Source organism: Marmota marmota, unplaced genomic scaffold (assembly GCF_001458135.2).
Source record: "Marmota marmota marmota unplaced genomic scaffold, marMar, whole genome shotgun sequence".
Classification (NCBI taxonomy): Eukaryota; Metazoa; Chordata; class Mammalia; order Rodentia; family Sciuridae; genus Marmota; species Marmota marmota.
Genome location: NW_026000229.1, coordinates 19,694,478 through 19,718,419, shown reverse-complemented (window position 1 = coordinate 19,718,419; position 23,942 = coordinate 19,694,478).

Here is a 23,942-nt window from a genome sequence, read left to right as displayed (position 1 = left end):
CAGGCCTACATATAACTGACAAACAATAACTTACCAAGAGACACCTGTTCAAACAGAACTATCTAATGGCACAGTCCTTGAATAGGGAACAAGGTAGGCTCTGCGCAACCTCCAAACACCTTCTAATGGAATGAAGGCATTTTGGGTTCAGATAATCCATTGCTTAATATTTTTGCCTCAACCTTCTCATTTACATATTTTTCCTTTGGTACAAAGAAAATCTAAACATGTGCATTGTTTTTCTTAAATGAATCCAAACCTAAATAAACAGTCACATGAATTATTGTGGACTAATCTCTTGGAGTGTAATATATACAAGAGGTCATCAGGCCAGGGCTTGGCCTCCCTGGGTTCTTTTTAAGCCATCTCCAGGCTTCAATAACTCTGCTTCATGGACAGCATCGGGACCCTTTCACACAGAAGTTTCCACAAGGGTAGCTCATGGTCCCCTGAGGATCCCCAAGACTCTTGCAAAGGAAACCATGAGGTCGAACTATTTTCATAAAAATACTTATCACAAGAAGTAGACTTTTCCAGAGGCTGCATGATGTGTGATATCACAACAGATTGAACACAGAAGCAGAGTCAACAATCCAGCTGTCCTCTATTAAGTCAGACATAAAAGAGGTTTGGGAAAATAAAAAAGAATGCGCTCTTCTGTTTTTGTTTTGGAAAATAGTTACAGTTACTTTTCTTTTTGCAATATGTTGTTTATGTTAGGATGCACTTGGTTTTTTATTTTTAAATACATATATTTTAAAAATTTCCTCCATTTTCAGTTTTAAGATGGCAAATATCATTAAACATAATTCACATAAACAAAAGCTCTGTAAGGTCCTCAATAATTTTTAAGCATATAATGGGGTCCTGACACCAAAAAGTGTGATAACCAGTGACTTAGCATAATGTCTAACATACAGTAAATGTTCAATATATGACATGAATCCTTGGTTTAAGGATTTTAATGATGCCTTTAAATGTGCAAGAGACTCCAGAGCTTAATAAATGGACATAGCAAGAAAGACCATTGGAGGGCCATCTTTAGGTTCCCAGTACCAGCTTATACATGAAAAGTATTAATAAAAAAGATGATAAAACTGTAAAGCAATGATTATTGCATCAAAGATGCCAGGTGGCTGAACAAAAAGTAAAGTGAATATTCAGCTAAATATTGGTGTGATAGGTTCTGATTATCAATGGTTTCCTTATCCATCCTATTGCCACTTCTTTCCCTTTTCAGAGAAATAATACCTTGTATGAATTCAGAGGGCATATCCTTCTAAAGGCTGAGATTTAATACACAAAAAATTATGCACCACCCTACATGGCTCAGAATACAACCCCATAATCATCTCACTTGTATCCCATGACTATAGTGTTCACATCCTTCTTCCTGATTTTCTTCTTTGTAATGTTTCATTCAACTTGCAAAGTGCACTCTGAACACTTTCTCCAAAAATATTTTCCTGAATTCTTCCTGTTCCAGAGATTGAAAACTCCTTCCTTTGTCTTACCTGCATACCCTACACCTGGATCTGACAACATGCAACACATTGTGTTGAAATTCTTTATTTTCATAAACCATGAGGGCCTTGAAGGCAGGGGCATGCATTGTCCCCCTCATGGCTCATTAGCTAGCACGGTGCCAAAACATGGGGGACACTTTGAATATCCACACCAACTCCGGTCAGTCACCTTATAGATATATGCATAAAACCATCACAAGAACTAAGTCCAATGCAATGGAATACTAAGGGGGAACTGGCATGCTGTTTGCCTGCAGCCCCAGGAAACTCCCAGCATTAGCATCCTAGTATTGGTGAGTTAGTCTCGCCATGTCCGAGAATGAAAGGCAGTTCATTTAGGGCCCCCTCCCCAAAACCCATCTCCTAGAAAAACATCTATCTTCTTTCATCCTTCTGAAAGGATACAAATTGCAAATGGCATAGGCAAGGATTTCAAATGATAAATTAAATGTAGGTAAAAACTCGCATGGCAAAAAAAAAAGCATACTAAAGTGAAAAATAGTCAATTAGCAGAAAAGGACTTTGTTGCCACCTTTAAAGTGACATGCCCATCAGCGAAGAACAAGCCTTTTCATTAGCAGAGCAGAGGAAGAATTTGCATGCCTAGTATTAGCTCTCTCAAGGAAATGGGTAAAGTAAGTTGTTTCTATGTTCAGCTTGAAGAATATGGCCATATGGTAAGGATTCAGACACTGCCCTGAATCTAACATGGAAGAGATGTCTGCATACTCTGGCAGAAGAAAGAAATATCAGTGGCACTCAAGTGGAGATGTGAGATTGGGTAACTAAAGGCAATCTAATCTTATGAAAAGCTATGAAAAGGAAAGATCTTGAAGCATAAAGAGCTTGTCCATCCTTACAACCATCCAGCATAATTGGATGTGTACCCTTTTGTCAGACTTTGAAAATAGCAATTTATTTCTCATTCATTACACTGATTTCAAACCACCCTTATCAGATGTCTCAATTATGAAGGACTCTGAGGTCATCTAACACCCAGATAACTCTTCTAATCTGTTTTCTTTACCCTATTATAACTCGGTTTTCCTCATTAAAGGTCAAATTTCAGCCCATGGAACCACAGAATGTTAGAGCTAAAAATCATCCCAGGAATTGACTAATCTAACCTTGCATTTTAGGAAAACTGAGGCTCAGAGAACTCAAATTCCTTTTCTGTGAACTCAAATTCACAGCCCAGTATCATCAGGAACCAACTAGTCCTCAGGTCTTCCTTCCTCCAGCTTAGTGCTGTTTCCAAAGCAAAGAAGTATAGATACTCATTTGGAAACATGTGTCTGGACAAATTGCTAGCCCTGAGCACCATTTCCTCTCTATATAAATAAAAGTAATGCTTTACACCTGCCACCATCTCCTTGGGAACATCCACGGTGTATGTGAGTATTCCCTTGAGCCATCTTAAGGAAGACAGAAGACAGCATTGCGATGAAGCAGGAGTGCTGCTCCGGGGAGGGGTGGGTCAGAGTGAGTCTGCGCCGGGGCACTCATGCACAGGGGCCCATGTGCAAGCTTAAGGAGAAGAAGGACATTTTCCTAGCCTTGATATGTCTCCCCAACACATCTACAGATTATAAAGGGACAGTGACTTTTTAATAGAGAAATCTGACAAACACTTCCTTAACTAGGGGATGGAGGTCCATATTACCACATGTGGGACAGAACAGTGTGATGACACGAAGTGCTAATGATATGTTGGGTTATGAAGGGCACTTTATTTCTGTGGTGTTCTTTCAAAAATCCATGGCCTCTGTTGAACAAGGAGGAAACATCAGAAAATGGGGGACCTTCTATGAGGTACCTGGCTAGTGCTCTTCATGAGGGTCTGGATGATGACAAATAAGGAAAGTCATGGAACTGTCATAGGTTAGAGGAGGCTTAACAAGACAAGTGCACAAGACAACGTGAAATCTCAGATTGGAATCTGGAGCAGAAAACTTGAAATCTCAGATTGGAATCTGGAGCAGAAAACAGACATTGGTGAAAAGATGGGTGAGATTTAAATGAGGTCTACAGTTTCAGTAGTGGCACTGTGGCAATACTGAGCTTTGCCATCTGTACCCATGGTTACGAGGGATAATGACTTTTGGGGGAAGCTGGGTAAGGAATATGCAGAAGCCCTTTGTACTAGCTTTGCCACTTCACTGTAAGTCTAAATGGATTTCAACATTTTCAGAAGTGGCTCATAGATGGACAGGAAAAAGAGCTAAAGACCTTTCCCTTCTCTCAACCCCTTATTAGAATCACTCACTTATCCTGATTTCTTTCAAAAGCAGTTTGCATGAACTCTCTTTTCTCATCATTATTTCTCTGATATATCTATATTTTTAAAGAAGGTAATTTTTAATCACAGAGAGTCAGAGGAATCATTATCACTCTGAAGAGGATCTAGCCCTGTTTTTCCACAAAGTAAGTGCTCAATAAAACCCTCTACCAGATGAATGAATGAGTTGTATTCCAAAGTCCTATGCCCCTCTCTCTTCATGCCTCTCATCCCTGCAATTATGCCAGGCACATATGGCCTGGCTAACCCTGTCCATCCTAGGAATACACAGAGAAGGGCAGGCCCCTCAGTGCTCCCACACCCATGTGTCTCAAGGCAGTGAGCCTTTTGTCACCTGGGTTGGAACGGACACAGAGCTGTCTCACTGAAGCCTAGTTCCCACCTCCACAGAACTCACAACACACCTCTGAACAGCCGATGGTAGCAGCACACCTGCTTCCCATGGATAAGCTATGCACCTTCTGCTGCATTTCATCTTCCCGCTCTGTAAGTCAAAGCACATGAGCTGTGTCTGCAACCCTGTATCTATCTCTTTGTGGCATCCAACACAGGACACTGCTCTTACAGACTGCACACTAAGGTGCAAAAGCCGTTCAAACTTCCCATGCTCTTCCCCCAGGCTGCCTTCCCTTCTCAGGCTGGAAACAGGTCCAGTTATTTTCCCAAGTTTCATGCATGGCATCACCTCCTCCAAGAAGCCTCTCTAGAAGCCCCTTAACCTCCACCTTACACAAATCTCCTCCTCAGAAGTAATCACTCCCTGCTTTGTGGGATCTAGGTATCTGATATGTAATTCTGTTCCAGCTCTTGTAACACTCCATTTTAGTTATCTATGTACAAATTCATCTCCCTGATGACAACAGAAGCTCCTTGAGAGTAGTAGCTTTGCTTTATTTATTGTGTGTCCTCAGTCCTTGGGAGAGTGTGTTTCTTGCAGTCAGTCAGACAATAAAAGTTGGCTGCACCAAAGAAGACTGTTATTCCCATTCTCTGACTCCTACCACCCAGGATTCCAAGGTGGCAGAAATGTGGAAGGTTCAGGCATTACCTGGGACAAATGAACAAAGGCCACAAGCCATTCACAGGTCCTCTGCCTTGTGGCAGGGAGCTTATAGGTTTGCTCCTGTCCTTTGGTGAATGAAGCCCTGGCATACTGATGAAGCACGAAGTGATTATCTGCTGACACTCTGATTTCACTGAGCTTCTGCAGCAAACTAAATGATATTTAGCCTCCAGACCTGTTGATCCAATCTTTTTTTTTCCTCCCCTGTGAGCATTAATGCTCAATAAGAGGGACGGGAAAAGAATTTAAGCAAGCAGACTAGCAGGATCTCTACTGACACTGGGTTACTCTAGTATAAAGAATTGAAATCTTCCCAGAATGTTCTCATCAGAAATTTCACCACTGCCAACTCTGATTGGAGTGGCTGTCCTTGATTGCCCTTGACGTTAGACAGACAGGATGGCTCCTAAAATTTTGATGAGCTGCATCACTAACCTGCTGGTCCTCCAAACTAGAAACCTGAGATTTGTCATTCATTGATATCTAAATCCCTTGGATTCACATCCAAGTAAAACCTATTGTTATGATTAACTATTGATCATGCTATTGATCAACAATGGAAATAACCTGAAACACCACTCCTCTCCTCGATGAGGTAGGACTCAAGTGCAGTCTGGAGGAGAATAAGCCCTCCCTGGTTGCCCTGACTCAAGGCCACTCCTACCAGCCTCTCCTGCTCAGCTCAGCATAACCTCAACTTTTCACCAGGGCCCTCCTTCACCAGGAGGAAGCAGGCTGAGATCTTCCCAAACAAGTATCTGGAAATGCCCACACTCAGATCTGCATCCCTACTGCTCCTCTTCCCTGGAGCACTGAATCCTTTTTCCCCTACAAACTGCTATACATCCTTCACTGCCCAGCTCTACTGCCACACTGTTTACCCCCCAACCCCCCTCCCTGAGGAGAATGCATTGCATCCATTAGTGTTTAGTATGAAAGTTTGCTCTGTGGTTGGCGCCCCCTAAAACGTGGAGAAGTGCTCATTTCATGAATTGTCTGCAGAGCACAATTTGTTGAATTTTATTATTCAACTCATCATTGAAATTTTCATGTGCACATGAGTCGGGTCATTGACTAGACTTCAGGGTTCTTCTGGTTCAGATCACTTAGCCCAACACTCTGCATGCTCAGGTCATTTAAAAAGAAGTACCAGTTGAGTGACTGAAAAGTAAATGTCAACCTACACCAGAAAATGAAGGCTTCAGGATTCTCAGTGGTCCTCCAACCCCAGTGTGCATCACAAGTGGCTGGGAAGCTCGTTAACAATCCAGATGTCTGGACTTACCCCTGTGGATTCTGACTCAGAAGGCCTGCAGAGGGTCCCAGAAAAATCTGTTTCCCACTCACTGCCTGCTCCTAACAGCTTGCCTGGTGGCTCTCCAAACACAGAATGGGCTCCTTTATGCTGTGGGTCTGCTGAGTTCCTGTGTCCTGCTTGCCCCTGAAGCTCTCTCTCCCTGGGGTCAGAGGTCAGAGGTGAAGTCAGGAGTCATTCAAGAAGCAAAAGTTCAGAACCCTCAGAGCTGGCTTCTCCCAGGGACGGGGACAAGCTCCTGAGCTGGGAGGCAGCTGAGAGGTGATTGCATCTGGAGAGCACACAGACCACTTATCTGCTCTCTCTGAAATGCCAGCGAGTTTGAAAGGCACTTTGTCCAATTAGAAGTGTGGAGAAATATTCATCCTGTCCATGACAAAGATGAAGTGCTTCTTTCAAAAGCAGCGGTGGCAGCCTGCCAGGTTTAAGAAGTCCAACTATTCCACATCGAGCCAGCAGTTATTAATTAGTTTTATTAGTGGCAGGTCCTTAATGCAAAATGACAGAGGGAGAGAGAGAATATCCCCGTCACTACTAAAATACAAATTGTCCAGATTTAGGTTGTGTTGTTCCCCAACATGTACAGGCGGCCCGCCAGGCCCAAGTGGGGACGGAGCAGGCAGCCAAGTCCCTTTCTACAGAGTTCCGGACTATTAATGGCCTGACAAAGAGACGCGGGTACTTACCTCAGGTAGCTCTTGAGGGGAAAATCCACCAATTTTAATTATCAGGGAGGAAGAGCCTCCGCAGGGAGGACGGGGAGACCTGAGGGGAAAACCAAGAGTGGAAGGAGGGGTGCTGGGGGAGAGGGAAGGGCCCGTGGTTCCTGGGACCCCCAGGCCTTTGCCAGGAGCAGGCGCTTCCACAGAGAAGCACGTGGGGCTGCTTTGCTGAGAATTAGTCTTACACTGTCAACCTGTTTTTTATGACCATTAATCACATTTGTATTTATAAGCGCTAAGACAGGATAATCAAATCTCATGCTTCAAAGCATATGTTTATCACCACAGGCATAAAAAGGAAGGGAAAAAAGTTTACAAGCCTGCACTGCTGGCAGAAGCTGTGGTTTATCTGGTTGCTTCCCCAGAAGCACCCTGGGGGACTGGAGAGGACAGAATGGCCCCATGTCCCACTCCTCTGTTCATGTTCCTACTTCTTTCTGTGCCCGGTCTAAGGCAGGAATAAAGGAAGTCCCTCCCTAACGCTGTGTCCCACAACATACCCTGAAACTCCTTGTCTCCAGCCTACCAGCCTACAAGGCCTTCCTCCTCTCCCCTCCAGGGGACCCTGACAGGCTCTGAGTGATGTCTTTCTTCCTGCTTTCTGCCGACAGCTTGCATATTTCCTGTGGGTCCCTCAAATACTCTACAGCCCCACCCTCAGCTGCCCAAGCTTTGAAGAGTTTCCCCCCCACCCCAGGTACCCCAGGGTCACCTTCCTCTAGACTCTAGCATGGATGGGAAAAGGACACTATATAGTAGGTACTTTAGCCTCTGCAGGACATATGGTCTCCGTCAGAGCAACTTCACTCTGCCCTTGTCATTGGAAAGCAGACCCAGACAATATGTCAAAAATTGGGTGGGACTAAGTTACAATTTTATTTACAAAAATAGGCGATGGATAAGCTGGGTTTGGCCAGAGGGCTGTAATGGTCTGAGCCCTACTCTACAGCTGTAGTGCCCACCCAGGAACCTGAGTACTGATGAGCTCTGCAAAACTGGATGGTGCATTTCAAAAATTCTGACAGAAAAGGTATATCTGCCTTTTCCACAGCAGCACAGGTTAACCCAAATATCTTGGCAGAAGCCATGCCCCAGTACTTGCTTTCCCAGTCCCTATTTCACATTGTCTGAGTAACAAAAATTGGGCAATAATCATTAACACACACAGTTGGGTGAGCAGTCTTTCAAAACATGAGGTCCATGCCTGGGAGAAGGCAAGTAATAAAAGCAACCCACTGCTTCTCTGTCTCCTCTGACTGTGAACAAGGGGTTGCAAACACACCTAGGAGACTCAGATTCCCTCAAGTAGCTAAAAATACTTTCAATGAAGTAGCACATCATCTCCTAACATGTGAGTGAGTGACCAGGTCACTGTGCAAATGCCTTCCCACCATTCTCTATGTTAAAAGTTAATATTGTGAGTACTCACAGAGAAAAGAAAAATTTTATAAGCCCATCAGAACCAAAGGCACTATCCAATCCAGTCCCAGGGTTTCTAGAATAAGATACACAGCAACGGGGAGAGAAAACAAGAACATGGAAATTCTGTTTCCCTTGCTAACTGGATGAGTGACAAGCAGTCACTTACTGAGCCCAAAAACCATGTCTTTTCATCCTTGATTTTTCAGTGTTTAGCACAAGCCTTAGATGTTTCTTGAATGAATACATTTTTACATTCAGGCTAGATGTTATAAAAGAATTAAAAATGAACATGAGATGACCTTTACCTTCCTAGGGTTAATGGTATCAAAAAGGAGAACATAAAGAAAGGAAAACAAAAATAATACACAGTGTCCCTACACAGGCGCTGCATCTGCAGGTTCCTGCCCCTCCTCTAAGGTCTTCTGTGTTACAGAGGATCTTCTGCAGCCTGCATTTCTGGTTTCCCAGCTTCTAGCAGCTCTGTAGTAGGCAATTCAAAGAATGGCAGAAGAAGGAGCCTACAAGGGTCCCAGACACTGAAGATAGAAGGCTATCCATCATTATCCCTGCATTATTTGTAATGGTAAAAACAGCACAAACTGCAAACAACATACACAGTTATCAATAGGGATGAATACATTAAGGTTATGTTTAAACTATGGGAAATGTGATTTTTTGATAAATAGATTTATAATCCCTTAGCTTGAAGTGAAGTTCTTGATACACATTTAAGTTTGTTCCTCAAACCCCAAAAGGCTCTTAAAGCTAATTCTCATACATATCAATGGGAATGCTTTTTCCATCAATTAGCATTTGACCCAGAAAAAAAAAAATTAGTATATCTTTCTTTAAGAACATCGGTGTGCTTAGACCTCAAATCAGGAAACATACAGGAAAAAAACAAAAAACAAGATGATAACACCTCACTTTAAAGGGTACTTTCCCATTAACCCAAGGCACTGATGGACTTCTTAAAATTGATGTTTTACATGGTAGGTGATACATGATGCTACACAGACACTGAACTGAAGTGAGCTTTACGGAAACACCTTCTGCATAAGGTGAAGCCTATGAATAAACCCCAGAAGATGCTTTATTAAAATATAAAGTCATGAGGGACCAGTTACTGAAAGAACTCAAGGGGAAGCCTCTATACCACCCAGTGGGCATAGTACTGAATGTATGCATGTGTGCACATGTATATAATTTTATGTGTAATTTATATAAAGTCTAAATACTTTGGATATATGAATCATTTTTCCCACTGGCTTCCTTTAAAAAAGAAAAACTTGATTGATTTTCAATAGCTCATAAGCTAAGATTCTTAGCCTTTCAGCTGAGAAATTAATGATCTATAAACAAAGACTAAATGCATCAGGGAGATATTTCATATCTTTGGGTTTTCACGTGGGAAGCAGTGTTGTGGGGTGGAAAGAACATAATCTTTAGAGTGGAAGGGACCTTTGTTGAAATAATGGCTCCACCTCTGTGGCTTTGGGCAAAGCTCTGAACCTGTTTCCTTAAAAATAGGAATAGTGGCACTTTCCTTGCACAATCAGCATGCAGGATGGAAACACTATACAAGAAGCTTCTAGTGTAATTCTTGGCAGAGTACCTGTTTAGAAATTTTTACATATATTTTGCACACTGATTTTTTTAATAAAGCATATCTAGGTTGCTATCTCTCTCCTTGCAGCCAAAAAAAATTAGAAATTGGTTCTGATCACAGGTACATCTTATTGTTGAGAGGGAAAATGAAATGGGAAAATAACATATCACATATTCAGCCTCCTTCTTGATCATTTAGATGAATTCCAGAATACCACACGGCTGCCTACTATTTTTTTAGGCTGTGTCCAAAGCATTTTAGTCAAGCCAGTGCTTTGCAGATGAACACAATGTCAACTGTTAAAATATTCATCTGCCCCTCTACCTTCCTTCCAATGGAACCAAAGCAGTGACTGCTCAGATGGTCTCCATCTACAAATAACAAAATAGTCAAGTGGTCCCCTGCAGATGCCACACACTAGTGATCCCAGGACACACTCTGGGAACCCCAAATCCAACTTTGTTTATCAAGGCAGCTGCAGGAAAACCCAAGGTTCCAGTGGGCTCATGATGATTCTGCCACATCCCTACAGTCCTCATCTATTCTGAAACCTGGTGGTAACAGGAATATTTAAAAATCAGGTCTGCAGAGCACTATAGATCTGAATGCCAAATACTACTGCCATTCAAGATTCACCTGTCTCAGAAAAGGCTGCCGAGAATGAAGGTTACAACTGCAGCCCAGGCACAATCTAAACCTTGTTCAGTGGTGCACAAGGTACTTAGGTTGATAGCCAAGGGATATGTGCAGCTCTGGGGGGTGTGCAAACAGAGGTCAGAGGTCATGTCAGCATGTGTCACCCTTAACCAACACGCTGCTATTTAAGTAAGCGGTAACCTGCAGTTTCAGCAATTGTGATTTATCGAAGAGGGCAGTGTGAATAATGCGGAGGACTTGACCACTGGCCTCTCATTTAGACAGGCTGCTCTTCACCATAAAACAGTCATTCTGTGAATTAATGTGTTTTATTTTAAAAGTGACATGTTATACTGGCTTCTGCTTAAAGGCAAATTACTCCAGATTGCCAGTTTTCCAACCAGGCTATAAGGGATCCTGCATATTCTACCCAGGATAGAGAAAAAAACTCTAAATGATCAGCAAAAGATGACAATATATACCACCCCAAGACCCAGAGGTACCCACAAAGGCACACCTACTATAAAATAAAAGGTATCGTGCTCAGTAACTGGAGACTTCTCTGCAGCCCAGCACTGGACCCATGATCCACTGTGGTCTTCCCTTCCCTGAGACCCTAGCCAGACAGGCAGTGAGTCAGTCTATTGCTTTTCTTTGGTTAGCACTGAATCATGATGTATGAAATGAATGAATGAATGAATGATGGTGCATCCTGCTGCCAGTTCACCTCTCCTTTCACCACATTCCTCCCTGACAGTATGTGATTTGGTGAGCAGAAACGCAAGCCTACCTCTTCTCTGTAACCCTGGTTATCACAGAGTTTGAGTGATCTCTTCACCCTCTGAGTCTTGCATATTTGGAGAAAAGAGCCAGTGCCAGCCTTCCCGGGGCTGTTGTGAGGTCAGACAGCCAAGGTATCTAGGGCTGTGTCTGGCAAGTAAAACAGTGTTTGCAAATGCTAGGATTTTTTTACTATTGTTATTATTATCTTATAACACCTTGGCATGGATCCTTTAACAACTCTCTGTCAAGTAAATAACAACCAAGCCCCAGAGGAACAGTCAAGGCCTCCCCAGCCCACTCTCTCTTTCCTATCTTATATCTTCCTAACCTCTCAACATGAACCATCTACTCCCACCTTATGTCATTTGATTAGTTCTTGAACACATGCCAGTTCCTACCCCCTTACACTTTCATTCCTATCATTCAGAAAGTCTATCTTCATCTCAGTTCAGCCTACTGGAATTTTATCCATTCATATAACAATAATTAGAACCAACTACGTGCTTCACAAGAAGAGGCACAAGACCCAGACTGGCAATGGGGTAAACTACATCCATCCTCTCCTCTGCTCCCCTCTACTCCCGTCTACTCCCCTCTACTACCCCTCTACTTGCCAATGCAAGATGAAGATGGGGGTCACATGACCCAGCCTGAGCCAATGAGTCTCTTTTTAAGGATTCATATAGAATAGGTACTCTCCTCCTGGGATTTCTTGTTGGAGAGGAACTGCTTATGAACAGAAACAAGGCCAACTCGGAAACCCCTGAGTCTTAGATCCAGCCCTTCTGGAAGTTTTTGTTCTTCCTCTTAAAACTTCAAAGTTACACGAAGCTATCTACCATTTTTTGGTCAAGATAGCTTGAGTCTGACTTTCCTCATCTAAACTCAAAAGAACTATGACTAACACTACTAGCCATAGCAGTTCCATTTGAAGGTGAAGCAACATTATGTTAACTGCTTTACATAGACAGCATTTTTAAATTCTCCATTTTTATAATTGTGGAAGCTGAGACTCAAGAGAAGGTCAGTAATTTCCGTGAGGTCATGCAAGAGGGGTAGTGTCAAGTCAAGCTTAATGCTCCATTTCCACTGTATGCCACCCCAGACGCTGGTCTTAGTGGATGGCTCTGGGGATGTGTGGAAGGGTGGTTGGTCTTACCATGGCCCCTTTTCCAAAACAGACTTAGCTGGGAGTAGCTCCATAGCAACTTCCTCCAGCCCTGGGGAGTGTGCTTTCACATGTGGCCCCTCTAGCTGACCTTCACTTGTCTAGCAGCAAGGCCAAGGCTGTGATAATGAATGGCCAATGGGAAGTGCAGTAGGTCCAACATGAATCATCGATAGCACTAATGAAATTGCTTTAAGTTCTAGAGCAGAAGGGAAACTGAATGCAATGTGAGATGTGCAACCTTGTGCCCTTCCAAGTTCCCAGAGAAGAAAGAAATACAATCATGGCTGGGGATGGGGGATTGGGGTGAAAAACAGGAGCAAGCCATCATTGATTTCTAATACTGACTTAAAATGTGTAATAATGTCTCACTTAGACATGCTTCTCACTTAGAAAGAAGTATTCCCCATACATGATTTCATAGACGAGTACTTGTTTATTTTCTCATGGGTAGTATTCTAAAATGCAACACCGTACATTTTAGTGTGTTGTTAAAAGGTTTTCCTGAATATTATTTCATCATGATCTAAAGCATGCAGGTTATCAGCTCAGAAGAGTACTTGCGAAAACACATACAACCATAATGCCAAGGTTTGTATTCCAGTTACGCAATTTCCAACTGTGTAACCTTGGGCAGGTTAATTAACATCTCTTGTCCACATTTTTTTACTTCTATAATGAGGAATAAGTGCAATACCATTCTCATGAAAATGCTGTGAGAATTAAATAAGACAAAGTAAGCAAAATCATTAGCACAATGCAAGGCAAAAAATATTAAGTTTTTTTTTTTTTTTTTTTTGAGATAGTGCTGGGGATTGAATCCAAGGCCTGGCATATGTTAGGCAAGAACTATAGCATTGAGCTATATCTCAGCCCCATCTTTTTGCTGCTGTTGATAATAATAATAATAATAATAATAATAACGACAACAACAATAATAATAGTAATAATAATAATAATATTGCTGATGTTAATTTCAATGTCACCAATTATGATTTTTGTAAGACAGTGATGTCTTTAGGCTCTACAGAGGTATATAAAAAGGTTTGCTCCTATCATTTAAAGACCCCAGCTGTTTTACTTTTTTAATGCTTTCTATAATTTTTTGAACTGAGATTTCAAATTGTCAGCCACACTACTGTCAGCCTGGATGTTATTTACGTCTTGCTTACCATTTAAAATATAGCTAAGCTTGTGGGAGTTAGGCATTAAACAAGATTCATACTATTAGCATGCAGTAACTCTCTTGTCCACTAGAGGTCTACTCCCTTATGCAAGGGTTTGGGGCTTCCCAGAGGTCTGCAGTTCTGCCCAAGAGCTCCATGTTTTAATGAACCAATCACACCACATAATGCAAAGCTGGTACTCAGAGCAATCCACAGCAGTGTACTGATCTACATTTGTAACCTTCTATCCCACTATTTGTCATGCACAAACTACCACTCTCAAAACAAATGCATAGTTTCACTGTTTCCCAAATGGGCCTTGGACCTCTGCATCTCTGTGCCTTTACACACACTATTTGCTCTACCGATAAGCAAATAACACCGCCCCCCAGCAACATTCCCCCCCCACCACACACAATCTTAATGGTCTTTGCACTTAGGTAAATTCTTTGCCTCCTTTAAAACTGGTCAAGACTTACCTCTTGAAGGAGTTTACTAACAGTCTATCTCCTCCTTTGAACTCATGGAATTTGAACTCTTTGTGACTAGCAAGAGTCACAGTCATTTGTGACGCTTCTTGTATTATTACTTTGAATCTTTATTTAACTCATCACCTATTGGTGCTTTGCCTCTCCCACTAGAATGCAATTTACTTAGGTCACATGTGTCATGTTATCCCATGTGAGTGTCTAAAAGCAGGAAAAGGAAAGTCTCACCATTTATTACCTGGCACAAGGCTGGTCACTGAATAATCTGGATCAATAAACCTAGTAGAAAGAGATTTATATTTCCTTTGTAGAAATTGAAACTTAAAGAAATAAAATGACCTGGCCAAGGCCTCATTGCCACTGAACCTTCAGCCATGATTCAGATCTAACTCTAAGGGTCATGTATTTTCACCAGATTATATCACATCTCTTCAACATTGTGTGCAATAACTATGCAAAAAATATTTAAGGGTTACTTGAATTGCCAAGAAGCAACTCATGCTGAATATATGCAATCTGAGACTGTAAGCCAATCAGGAGTATGTATCTCCAGTCCTCAGACCCCCTGAGTCTCCATGTGACCACACATCACATCAGCAGTCGAGCTGAGAAGCCAGGTCATATGGGGACAGGAAAACCTCCCTCTCCAGCCTCCCTGCAGCTCTGAAGGTACCCTACCCATTCCAGGATGCAGGATATACTGGTCATCTCAGATGGAAACAGGGGAGTAGGAATCACAGGGAAGGAACAGACAGCACTCAAGGTGATAATCAAAGAGTACTAGAGGCTAAACCACACATTCTCCCTGCCAACAGCTCAGTAATTCCAGGAGCACAACAATTCAGTTGGCCATAATGTTATGAAATAGGCCGCAAACAACTGGATTTCATTTCAAACAGCATAAATTAACAAATTGCACATGTGCACCCAGCATCTGCTAACCTAATAATTAAGATATTTAAAAAGTCACCTAATGGCACCAAAGTCAGGATAATGGGATAATTGTTATAGTATTTAAAAAAAAAATTTAAAGACACATGATTCAGTCACCCATGTAGTGCCCCAAATGGAGGGTTGCTTTTTCATGGTCTCTTTGAGCACTGTGTTTGGATTAGCAGGGTGTGAAAAGCAGCAACTGCTGTTATGTAACTAAACCCTGCATATACAGTTGTCAGTCTGGGTAAATTTAACTCTGCAGGTTGAAGGCAGAGCTTGCTTGCCAGAGCAGAACTTAGAAAACAACTAAAATTTAAAGACACATTGCCCCCGTGGACAGCAGAGGAGAGCTGGTTGGGGAGCTGTGAGCGGCAGAGGCACGTTAAGGCCAGTGGGGCTTGTCTGCGCCACACCGGGGCATTAGCCCCCTGTAATAGCCAGTTTGAAAACAATGAATACTGACAAGAGCATGGTTGTTCAATTACAAAGCTGTCTGCATTTTCCCTCTCTCGACATGGCGATAAAGGCACTTAGGGGGCCTAATGTAGTTGGGAAGGGAAGGCGCTGAAACCAAGGATCAAAGAGGCTTTAATAACGGGTTGCCTGGTCGGGGGAACACTGTGGATCCCTGTCTCCAGCCACGGGCTCCAGTGCTCTGTGGTGTGGAGAAGCCTGCCAGGAGCCAGGCCCGCTGCCTGAGTTCTAGGCACGGCCGGGCAGCTCAAGAGGAGCCAGCTGTCCTCATGCTCCTAAGGCATGCCAACTGCAAAATAAGGGGCTAACTCCACGGAAGGCCCTTCCAAATCTTCCATCTCTCCCTCTGCTTCCATTGGCAGATCTATGTTCATTACAGACAAGAAATAACTCTGTAGGTAACCTCTCATTCTCAACCGGACTCTGGCAGGGGAGGCTGAGAGGAGGACATCCACTGGAAACTGTCAAGTGTCAAAAAAAATATAAATCCAGTGGACCATGTCTCCAATCGTCTTCACTACCCCACAGAGCTCATTAAAGCAAGAAAGTCCCCGCCCCCATCCAAAAAGACGACGTGGCAATGTCAGTAAATGTGAGGGGATTCCTACCTAAAAGTGTCGCCCCATACACATCTCAACCCTTATGCTAAGGGGTGAGCCGAGGAAGAGCCCACAACCACACCCTGAAGGGATGACACCCCAGAGAGTTGAAGGGAGGCTTCACAGTTGGGTTGGCTGGGATGCTGTCTGTTCTGTGTGGTGTGAGGGACATTTTGCAAAAACGAGAGTAGATTCAAATAGATGCTCAACTGACTCCCAGCATTTGAGAGATTTTCCACTCTGTTTTGTAAATGCAACAGGGCCAGACAAGGAGGGAGCAGGTTAGGTGCTCGCCTTGGGCACAGAATTTAAAGGGATGCCAAAGAACTCAGCAGTCAAGATAAATAATATTCTAGTGCGATATGTTTAAAATTAATATGAATGCGACAAAAAAAAAAAAAAAAAAAAAAAACCTCATGATGAGCAGCAGCCTAGGAAGAACCAGCCAGCCAGGTTCTTTTAAAAGAATTGCTCTATGGGCTGGGGCTGTAGCTCAGTGGTAAAGCACCTGCCTCACATGTGTGAGGCCCTGGGTTTGATCCTCAGCACCACATAAAAATAAATAAAAACACTGTGTGTTTATCTACAACTAAAAATTATTTTAAAAAGCTGAGCACAGTGGCTCACGCCTGTAACCCTAGCTGCTCGGGAGGCTGAAGCAGGAGGATTGCAAGTTCAAAGCCAGCCTCAGTAAAAAGTGAGGCACTAAGCAACTCAGTGAAACCCTGTCTCTAAATAAAATACAAAAATAGGGGCGGGGATGTGGATCAGTGGTAGAGTGCCCCTGAGTTCAATCCTTAGTACCAAAAAAAAAAAAAAAAATTGCTCTGATTCGTGTAAAATAAGCCATTGTAACATCTTCCGATGCCACTTTAAATATAGAGCTAAGAAAATAACTGGGGAAAATGAGTGTGGATGAGTTATCCATATTGCCATCTTTGTCATTGCCACATCTGCATTTGCTAAACATTCTGATCATGGATGGCCGGAAATGCGTAACACTTAACTGCAGAATCCTATGGTTAGGATATGCCAGCAAGAGGGTATTCCCCTCTTCTCAGATGAGATTGTACAGAAATGCTCAAGGATGACTACAGAAAAACATGCACCCAGGAAGGAAAGGCGCTCCAAAATAATTTATTCTAAAGTGCTATTTCTTTAAAATAATTGCTATTTAAATAGTGACAAAGCGCTTTGGCATACATTATATTATCCTCTAAATAGAAAAGATCTCTGTATACTGGTACTGCATATATTTACTTTCTGGAGAAGCAGTTCTAATGATGCCACCCCAGCTCAAAAATCTTCCATGACTCCCAACTGCCTTCAGACTTCAAATCCCAAAACCCAGGAATGAAGAAAGAATCTTACTCTCTATAATAATCCCTGTGACTCCCCTCATTCCCCTTTCTTCCATTCTTACACCAGCAGATCTGTTCCCCAAGCCTCTCCTGTCTTTGCTGAGGCTTGTTCCCTCCCAGGAGCAGGAAAGCCCTCTCTTATCTTCCCCAACCCATCTCTCCTCTCCTAAATCTTAGGCGTAGTTCCAGTCTCAATTCTGAAACTGCCTTCTCTGTGAAGCCTCAGAGCTCCAGTAGGTACTAAATTATCAGGCAAATTAAAACTAGCAAGTGATGGTCCCAAGCAGCTTTGGCATTTAAGTTTAACTCTAAATTAACCAAAATGCTTAATTTGCCAAAAGCATCCCATTATCAAAATGTACTGATGACTCCTTCTCTGTCTTCAGAAGCAGAGCCATCGGGGAAGGAAAGAATGGGAAAACAGAAAGCTCTTTTTCCTTATTTACTTCTCCTAAAATGAAGCAGGTATTCAATAAAGGAATAAATAACACTTTCAACTTCATATGGACATGAAGTCAGGCCGGTGACTCCAGGACTCAGCTACAGATACACAAGATAAACGTTCTCTGTGTCCTGAAAACCCACACTCAGAAGCACACACTGCTCTCTGCCCAGGCTGGAATGGAAAGAAAAAAAAAAATCCCATTTTGATGCCTGAGGCTTAACCAGAGTGCTCAGCCCTCCCAGGCCCATGCGGCTTCCTGGTGATTGGCCTCCACAGCTGAGGGCCCACTGCTCAAAGCCTCATTTTCCGGAGCAGCGCAATTCAAAACCATCTTAGTCACACAGATAGAAGGTGAAAGTATATTCCAAGCAAACTACTGGACTGAGGTCGAGTTTATCAAACCAATTACACTGAGATGTTATGGGAAGGGGGGGAAATGTAATCACATATGACAGGGATTATCAAAACTGCTTACACAGTAAATCGAGAAACTGATAACAGGCTGACAACAGCATCTACCTGACGGGGGAATTTCAGGCTCCTGCTCCCCAGGCTTGTAAGACGGAAATCACCACACAGAGGAAACCATGCAGTGTGGCCCACACCAGGTGATCCGGGAGTGGGGGGAGGCTATGGAAGGCCTGGGACAGAGGGAGCCAAGGGCCCAGGCAGGGCTCTCCTGGAGACCACAAGGTGCAGGATGCAGGGTCTCCTCATGCTGCTCAGAAACATCTTAATGGGCTCTGACCTTGCACACCACAGAATGAGAGCAGTAAGTAAAGAGTGAGATGAGGAGAGTCTTTGGAAGCCGAAACAGACACACAGAAGTCAAATTTGCACTCTGTGGTGAGGACTGGAGTCTATCAAGCTCCACTGGGACAGAAGAGTCAGGGAAGAGAGCGGCTCTGCACAGTTCCTGGTGTACACTGGCTCCCTGAGGAACACAGTATGGAACTGCACACGTGCTGGGAGGGTCTGGCTCCTTTTTGGACCCTGTCACTCAGGGCTTCCAGAGGAGGCAAAAATCATGCTGCGTGAGGTCATGTTGTACCCCAAATAAAAAAGCAATAAATTAAATTTCTGGACCACAGAGTCACTGCAGGATCGGTGGGGCCAGAGCAAAAGCAAACTGCAGGAGCTACCTAATGAATCACTGACAGACAGGACACCAAAATAGAGGTCCTAAATAAAGCAAGTGACCTGGAAAAGGAAATAAGTACCTGCATTTTAAAGGAGAGGCCTTCTAGTCCTCTCTGAGCATCAGTAGGTTTTGTTTTCGATTCACAATGTGGTGCCTTGGAAACACCCTAACAAGTTCAGCTGACTGGGGGCATGGGCTTAAACTTTATCAAGGCTTGCGACAGGGATGATTTGCATCAAGTTCAATGCTGTCCTTTTGGCAGTTGTTGCACTTAATTGAGTGAAAAAAGCTGTCAGTCTAAAGCCCCAATCCCAAGGTAAATTCACTCTGAACTAACCATCTGCCAGGGCTTCTCCCAGGGTAGTCAACACTTATCATCCAGAGAACTGGATTCACTTCCTCATAATTAGATCATTCCTGAATTAAATTGACGTTCCCAGGGAAAAAAAAAAATGCAAAGTGTGTTTTGAGACCAGAAAGCAGAAGCCAGCTTGTTTTAACAAATGCAAGAGACTACATAATTTTTCACAGCGATAGAGTGGCACAAGAAATGATTTTTCTAAATTGGGCTCCACAACAATTATTGTCTTCCATGCCAACCTCCTAATTTATATTTGGATTTTTGTTTGGAAAGTTCAAGCATTTCTTGGAAGCACCACACACAAATCCAAAGGATGGGTAGTTACTGTTTACAGACCTGGGAGCCCAAGCAGGGTCAGACCAGATGACCAATCTTATCAAGCATCGTGAATGTCAAAGTCTCTGTGCATTTGTGGGCACATCTGGAAACCTGCTGCTTATTCAAAAATAAAGAGAAAGAATTGCCGTCTGCTTCTTGTATCCCGTGGTAGCCATGTTGATTGGAAAGGCTGGGGAAGACAGGTCCAAAAATCCACAAAGAGATAAATCTGGAACCAAGGTCCCAAAGCAACGCAACCATGCTGTGAGCAAAAGGCGGAGAAGAAATGAAAGGGGGAAATTTTGAGAGCTTCTCTGTGAACATGGTTTCATTCCTCGCCAGCAACTGGGTGATTTGCCTGGAGACAGGCTGAGTCTCCTGGGCATTTACCTGCAAAAGGTTTTTCGAATACTTCACATTCACTCAAAAATTTCCAGAAAATATTTCTGAATAAATAAGAGTATTTGGTAATCTTTTGTTGTTGTTGTTCTTTGAGTTTGCACACCACTTAGTTATCATTGTGTTTCTGAAAAGACACAAAGCCAGAACCCAATGAACTCAAAACAGAATGATACCAACTCACTTTTGCAGGAATATCTAGATTAGATATTTCAATGCCTGCTTCTGTAGGGATGTGATATTAGAGATAAGATAAAGGAAGATGAACAAAAACATGGCAGACTAGAACCTACTATTAGAGCCTATGTAATATTTATATATGCCATATAGCATTTCTACTTCTCCAGCTTCTAATATTTCTCAACCTTGCCTGATCTTAATAGTCACCTAGAGCATTTAATTTAAAAAATTATAGCGTTTTCACTTTCTTCTTCTAAAGATTTAAATTCAGTGGGTCTGTACTAGACTCTATAATCTGTTCTACACAAGTTAACTAGAAGCCCAGCAGAAAAAGAAAAAAAAAAAGAAGAAGAAGCCAAAGCAGAGTCTAGAGGCAATGCAAAAAAAGAATCAGAGAAAAGAAATCAACAGATGCTGCCATGATAGCCTGAGGGGAAGAGAACCCACCCCCTATCTATATGTACCCCAGAGTGGGGGTGGCCTGGGGTGTTTACACTCTCCCAAAAATGGTAGAAGTAACCTTGCATCATTGCTAAGCCAGAAACTAGAATTGAGACCTGTATTCTGGGGCAATGGAAAACTGCCCCCTTCATGAAAGAAAGACTAGAAAAATTCTACTCCTTGCCAGGGGAAGTAAAAAGTAAACTTGTCATCTACTTGAAATTCTACATAGGAAAAAGACAAACAGAAAACAAACAAACAAGCAAAAGAAACAAGCTTGTATGAGTAGATGAAATCCTAAACCGATGGAACATTCAAATGGATCTAGGCTCTGAATTTATACTACCCTGGTGTCACAGGATCGAGACACTGCCACAATCCAAGATACACAGGATACTGCAGGAAGAAATCCTGATCAAGATGAATCTGCAATAAAAAATTACAATCACACAAGAAGATGCACTGTACACAAGTTATGAGTTATGAAAATTAGTTCCACAGAACTTGATATAAGATCTTTTGGAAGGTTTTTATAAAATAAGCAAGTCTAAAATTATTTAAGAAGTTTTTTTTTAAAAAAAAGAAGAAACATGAAACAAAATGAAAAACAGAATATTATGACTAAAAACCACACACAGAGATTTGGGGAAAAAAGTAAGAACAAATGTAGTCATTTAAAAATTAAAAACTCAAAGAATGTGACATAAAAGAATAGATTTGACATGATTCCATTTATGTGAAACTGAGTATGAAGCATGGAGGGGCTGTTCAGGGGAACCGGAAAGGTTTTCTTTCTTGCATAGCAGTTACCTGAGTACTCACATGTCAAGGCACCATCAACTTCCCTGCATGTATATTAAACCATCATTTAAAAAATTCAACAGGCAGCTTAAACACTAGATTAGACAGAAAAGATAAGTGGGCTCAAAGAACGAACCAAGGAAATTGCCCAGAACACAATAGACATAGAGAAACGGAGATAAAAGATACGAAGGAGAAATGAAATAGAGGATAAAATAAGATGTCTTACATGTCCAACAGGAGTTTCAGAAAAAAGAGATTGATAAAAGAGAAACAACTAAGAATGTTCCAGAATAAAAGGAAAACATGCATTATCAAAATGAATAAGCACATCAAATCTTGACTAGAATAAATAAATCAATCTATGCCTATACCTAAGCATATCATAGCGACCCGTAGAACATCAAAGAAAGAGAAAATCTTAAAAGCAAGCAGAAAGACAAATCACCTATAAAGGAGCAATGCTTTGACTGACAGCAAACTTATCATCTGCAACATCAAATGCCGCCTACTGGTCAAAGGCCACTGCCAAGCTATTGACTGTGGAGAATGGTTTTTGCAAAATGATTGCAGAGCAAACATATTTTTCCACTGTTGTCTTTAGTGTTAAATGCACCCTTCACCACTTCATCTCTTCAACAGGTTTTATTGAGCACCTACTATGTGTCGGCCTGGGCAAGGAATTTCTCTGCTTTCAAGGAGCCCGTTTCTTTGGATTCAGGTTATAAGTGTTGTGATGGTACTAAAGAGGGCAAAGGAATCACATTTGATTCAGAGGAAAGGTCAGGAAAAGCAAATCTGAGCTGAGGCTCACCATGTGGACAGGCGTTTGCAAGTAAGGATTGTCAACCTCACAAGAGCAGGGGCCTTGAGTATCTGCATTCTATTGTATCCCGAGGATTTGGAACAGTCCCTGGCACTCAGGAGGTTCTACATAAATGCCTTCTAAACGAATACTTGGATAAATAAACAAAGTAGCAAGAACTGAGTTGTGAGGGGAAGATTGGGAGGTGAGAAGGTGTGGCAAGTTTGAGGACCAAAGTTTGGTTCCTTAGAAGAGAGAGCATGTGAGTGAGCACAGGAGGCCAGGTGAAAAATGAGCCGGAAGCCTGGCGGAGCTGCTTTAGACCTGGTAAAGGGCTTGGATTATATCCTAAGAGCAATAGGAATCCCATGCAGGATTTTAAGCAAGGAAGTGATACGTGAGATTTGCATTTTCAAATATCACTTGGGTCCTAGTGTCAATGTCAGAGAGTTAGCACTGTTCTATAAGGGGAAAGAAGTCTTCTTCACATAATAGGTACTGGCCTATTATGATGCACAGCTTTGAGTCTTCTACCCAAAAAGAGCTACAGGAAGAGAGAAAGGAGGGACAGAGACAGAGAGACTGGGCATAAGCAGGTCTAAGAAAAAAAAAAAAAACAAAACATAAAATGCTGGCTGCCCAATTCCTGCAGTGTGTGTTTTCCAATCAGGCCCAAGGCTTATGGCAGAGCTGGAATAGGAAGGGAACCCATCCCCAGCTCCAGCTGAACATTCTGTTCAGGCTTTTCAATCTAAAAGCTTCAACGTGCCGGGCGGCACTGCCGCTGTTCTCATGTTGTTTGGCCAAATCCTGCTCCAAAACATCAACGTGTCACATGGGGGCCCAAAAAAAGCCTTGTGAACTTTTATCAAATTTGAGTTTTTCCCCTCTTCTTGCACAAGCAGTGAACCAGAGATAGGTCCATGGTAATAATTCTGGCCTTCCTGGTGTGGACAGCTTACAGAAAGGGGCAGCAAGCCCACAAGAGTCTGGCTGAATAAAGCCTCTCCTCAGCCAATGCCAAGTTCAGCAACTTCTCTCTTAGCAGTTCCTGTTAGGGCTGCAAAGCACTGAGGAGCTGGGCGGTTGTGAGGATGCACCATCCTTGTGTTCACAGGTCCTGCCACCTCTGAAGCCCTGTGTCTGTAATATTCATAGTCCACAGCTCACAAGTCTGCCAAGCCACCATTGCAGGTTGTTCTCAACAATTGGTTCGAGTTACTTGTCAGAATTGCATGCAGGAATTCCTCCCGCAGGATGGGAGTTTTTGCTTTGTGTAGTCAGCTGGAAGTCAGCCAAGACAGTGAGGAAGAGAGTTAAATCTCAAGGAGTTCTCTGGCAAAGGCCATCTCAAGCTAGGGAGGGCAACAGAACACCACCTAAGGACCGAAAGGAAAACCTACAACCAGGAGGGTAAGGAAGCTGCCACAGGAAGAGCCAGAGGGCAAGAGTAAGTAGAAAAACAATCTCTAGGGGCAGCCATG